Source organism: Psammomys obesus, unplaced genomic scaffold (genome assembly GCF_907164565.1).
Source record: "Psammomys obesus unplaced genomic scaffold, mPsaObe1.curated_primary_1811, whole genome shotgun sequence".
Classification (NCBI taxonomy): Eukaryota; Metazoa; Chordata; class Mammalia; order Rodentia; family Muridae; genus Psammomys; species Psammomys obesus.
The window spans coordinates 360261-365560 of NW_026585504.1; positions in this window are offsets into that span (position 1 = coordinate 360261).

The following is a 5300-nucleotide window of genomic DNA, read 5'->3' on the forward strand; positions in this document are numbered from 1 at the left end:
ACCGCCACACTTGGCTCTTTCATATGTCAACCAGTTGGCTTTATGCAACATAGGACTTGAACTCTGATGAAAGTCCCAAGCATACAGGAGATGAGTATCTATTGCACAGAACTGGGGCGATGCCTCCGCAGTTAAGAGTACTGGCTGCTCTTTCAGAGGACCCAGGGCTAGTGTCTAGTATCCACAATCGGTCTCAAAACCATCGCAACTCCAGTCCCACGGGATGGGATCTGGTGCCCTCTTCTGGCCTCCATGGACACTGCATGTGTGTGGTGCACAGACATACATGAGCAAGCAAAGCATCCAAACACATAAAATAAAAGAACAAACACATTTATATTTTAGCCTCTGTTCTTTCATCTACTGGTCCAGTCTATTTCGATAAGACTCATTAGTTTAACTCATTTGTGATAACAAAGAAACTGTTTTTTTTTTGTTGTTGTTGTTTTGTTTTTTCCAAGACAGGGTTTCTTTGTGTAGCCCTGACTGTCCTAGAACTCCATCTGTAGACCAGGAGGCTGGACTTGAACTGATATCCCCCTGCCTCTGTCTCCTTAGTGCTAGGATTAAAGGTATTGACCACCACTGCTCAGCAAGAAACTCCCATTTTATCCTAGGCATCCTTCTTGGTGGCCACTAGCCAGTTGTCTCTGACTCTAGTCCCTGAAAGATGTGCTCCCAGTAACTCTCAGTAACCCTCCCCCAACCCCAAACACACATACCGGAAAATGTACAACCACTTGTTGATTTGACTAATTCCCCCCCCTTTTTTTTTTGGCTTCTGTAACTTGCTTACACAGATACCCAAAGATTGTTCTTTTTTCGTTGTTTGTTTTTCAAGACAAGTTTTTCTGTGTAGCTTCCTTTGTAGACCATGCTGGTCTCTAACTCAGAGATCTGCCTGTATCTGCCTCCTGAGTGTTGGGATTAAAGATGAGTGCCGCCATCACCCAGTTCCAAAGATTGTTTTGAGTTGCCTTAACCACTTAACTTGCCAAAACAAATCAGTTTTGCTTACTTGCATAGATATTACAGGTCTTCTTGTGTTTTTTCCCCTTTAAAAACTCTTCCCCACTCCTCCTTCAGGACATACCTGAGATTGGGCTTTAAGGCTATTGTCTTGATAACAGCTAATCAAAAAATCCTTTAATTATAATTGGATTGAGTAAATGATCTTTCCCAGGGGGTCACAAACTGAATAACACATTAAATGGACATACCCATGTCTCTGACGGTAACTGCAGGAATAAACTTTGGGAGGCAGCAAGATGGCTCAATAGATAAGGGTACTTGTCATCAGGATTGATGACCTAACACACACAGAAAATAAATAAATATAATAGAAAAATTTTAGGGTGAGGAACAGAAAGATGACTCAGACTTGTTGCCCTTGAGAACCTGAAAAGTTTAAATGGCCTTTGTCCTCCCCAATTAAATGAGCTGTCTCCTTGAAGCTATCTCTCTTTCCTTTTCCCCCCTGAGAGAGGGTTTCTCTGTGTAGCCCCTGGCTGTCCTGGACACCCTTTGTAGACCATGCTGGCCTCGAACTCACAGCAACCTGCCTGCCTCTGCTTCCCGAGTGCTGGGATCTCAGGCGTGCACCACTGTTTCTTGAGCACTCAGCCCTGCTAAACTCTCCTCCCCCACGTCCAACTTGGATACCCGGAGTGGGAAACAGACACATGGGTGGCAAGCGTCCACACGGTGGTTCACAACTAGCATAACTGCAGTTTCAGGACATCTGAATCCCTCTTCTGACCTCCAAGGCACACACTCAGCGCATTACAATGACATGCAAGCAAAATGCCCACAGAGAACTATGTAAAAACATTTCTTTTGGAGGTACAGCTGTGGTGAATTCCAGCTCGTTCCCATCTGAGCTATCCCTCATAAACATGTCTTGAATGCTTGGCCGCGCCGTGGCGCTAGTCTGGAGGCCTGCAGGAGCTAGGAGCCTAAGGAGGGGGTTGACTAGCAGGAGGCCGGCACTAGTGGAGCTGCCAGCAACACGACTGGATCCAACCAGTGAGGAAGTTTAATTGTGACAGGGTGTTGTGTACTTCATGCTGGTCTGAATAACCCTGAAATCCCAAGTGTTGGGAGTACACCTGGCTCATGCTGTACCTTGCTGGGGTCGAATCCCAGTTTTCATGAGATGTCAGGGTTAAGGGTTAAGGGTCAGACACTAGGTGTGCTGGTCACTCTTTATGTCAACTTGACACAAACTAGAGTAATTTGGGAAGAGGGAACTTCAACAGAGAATATGCCAACCGATTGGCGGCCCAGTAGTCCGGGAAGCTGCAGTCGGGGTGGTGGTGCTGAGCTAGCCTTGGGAGCAAGCCAGTAAAGCAGCAAGCACTCCTCCAGAGCCTCTCTTCCTTCCTCCAGGCTCCTGCGCCAACTTCCCTCAGTACTGGGAACTGGAAATAAAGGATGAAATAAACCCTTTCCTCTGTAAGCTACTGTTGGGCACAGTGTTCTGTCACAGCAAAGAAAACCCTGAGACAAACCCTCCTAACTGAAGTATAGTCCCAACCCTCCAGCTAGCTTTAAAAAAAACAACAGGCTTTGGTGTAACCGGCCCTTAACTCCTGATTCTCTTGCTTCCCCCTCCAAAGCTAGAATTAGTGTGCAGTCATGCCCAGCTCCTTGGCAACTCTTACTTCATATTGTCCATCGCAATGAAAAGAAACATCTTGTGTGTCTCTGTCACCCTGAGTTCCCAGCCATGCTTGGGCTATACTTTCTGCAACCATAACACCTTCCTCCCTTAAATTGTTTCTGTTGGGTATTTTGGTCAAGGTGGATAAAATTAACAGATACCGGAGGTCCTAAATTCAATCCCCAGCACTATAGAAAACGTTCACATTAAAAAAAAAAAAAAAAAAAAAAGAAAAAGAAAAGAAAGAAAAAAGAAAAAGCGAGGATGGCCAGGGCTACAGAGAAACCCTGTCTCAAAAAACCAACCAACCAACGAAACAAAACCAAATGGATGGCTCATCAGTTAAGAGCATTGATTGCTCCTTCAGAGTTCCCAGGTTTGATTTCCAGCAACCACAGGAGACAGCTCACCAATTCTGTAACTTCAGTTTCAGGATATCCCAACACCCTCTTCTGGCTAAATGCAAATTAAAGCATGACTTCACAGTGAGAGGAGAGTACGGTCTTCGTTCTACAAAGGAAAATGCAAGCAGGCAGTCCAGGGCCGTAACAGTCTATTTCCCATTAATCTCGGTCGCTGGTGCACCGCACAGCTGAGCACCAGCCTACAGTCAGAGCCAAAGGCCCCATCCGCCTTGAACACTTATTCAGTGTGGACCTCAGAAGCAGTCAGTCAGGTAGACTCCAGGCTGCAGGAAGCTCTTCCTCTAACCATGTCCATTTTTAAGTAACAAGCAAAACCTGGTAGAAAGGTCAACACTGGATTGCTGGCTCCGATCTGAAGAGGGGCCAGAGCTTGCTCAGTGCATACTGCTTACAAAGGACGCAGCAATCACAGCCACATTAAGATCTGTTAGCTCCACATGATCTAATGCCTCTGGCCTCTACAGGTACCAGCGAGACCGTCCACACATCTTTAAACTTGCAGAGAACCTCGAAGCTGACCTGTGGGCCCGTTCTGATAGCTTGACTTTCCATTTTCAACCATGCAGGGGTGGCACACACCTTTTCTCTCTCTCAGCACTGGAGAGGCAGAGGCAGACCAATCTCTTGAGTTGAGGCCAGTCTGGTCTACTGTTACAGGACAGCAAGAGCTACACAAGAGCTCCTGTCTGGAAAAACCAAAACAAGCATGTCTGCATTCTAGAAGACCTTCCCAGAAGTGGAAATTGATGTCTTGGTTGTATTCCAAATAAGTCATGGGACAGGGTAATTCCACAGCCTGGAGCTGCTTTGTAGACCTTGAACTCCCAAATGCTGTTAAGACTTGGATTATCAAGGTTAAAAAAAAAAAAAAAGCTAAATCATTTCTAAAGACCGCTGATACCCCAGAACAGGTGTTGCTGGTTGCGAGCTGCCTTGAACACGCTAGAACTGAAACCAGGTACACTGAAAAAGCAACCAATGCTTTTAATCATGGAGCCATCTTTAGAATATCCCTTTGAGCTTGCATGTAACTGCTTTAACTGCAGCCCTGTAAATACGCCACAGGTGTGCCTACTGTCTTGGAAGCCAAAGGCACTGGAACCCTTCAAGTACAGTTAGGGATGGCCAACCCCACCAACTATGCTTAATGCTAAGCCCTCAATCACAAGGTACCTATAGAGAAGACTTCACTCTGAACTAAGTAATGTTTGGGTCAGCCTGAAAATAAAGGCACTTGCTACCAAGGCTGGTTGGCATTTGATCCCAGAGCAAGCTAATTCCCGCTTCATGTCCTTCACACTACCTCATATTAAAGAGGTGCCCCTATCAACCCGGAAACCAGGGCGACCATGTCACAGACACAGGCAGACTCCCACCTGAGATTTTCTGTCAACATCTTTGTCTTTAAAAAGTTTCTAAACATTCTCGTGGCCAGGACCTTCAAACAGTACACTGTCCTTTCTTGCGGTATTTACAAATCTCTTAGGCTGGTATGGTTGACATCTACAGCTTTAGTCCTAGCACCCAGAAGCAGAGTTCAAAGCCAGGAAGGTGATAGACCATGTCTCAAAACAAAATAACTGGCTTGCAACTATGACCAAATTAAAGCCTATCGGGCTATAGTGAGTGTCCTACACTAGGAGAACCAACCAAACACAGCCCTGGTAAAGACTCCAGGGATATGAAAACCTTGGCTGACTCACCCTTACAAGGAGTGGTTCATCCCCAGAACCCATGTGAAAAGCCTGGTGAAGGCACTTGTAAGCAAGGCCAGGGAAGCAGCAACAGGAGCTCTGGAGCTCACCTACAGAGCCTGCCTCAAAAAGTAAGGCAACAGAGCCTAAGATACCAAGCTTACTCTGCGCCTCAGGCTCCAGAGGCACACACAGAAAGGAACACACCACTCACGCCTGAATAGACACACTCAACACCACATAAAGTGTAACTTCCATTTTATTTGTCCAGAGTATTTTTTCTCTGTCCTTCTGTCATAAATGCCTTTGTCTTTACATGGGCTTTGGTGGAGGTCGTGGTGCAGCACCCTGAAAAACAAGAGATGAGGCAAATTAAAGGTATCCTACAGCTTGACTCCAGAGGCAAGCCCGGTCAGCTAGAGTTCATGAAAAAGTAAAAACCCAAACCCACATGACCTTGTAGTTCAATGAGAGAGCACTCATCACTAGCAAGTTGAGGACCTAGGTTTGCCCCCCCCC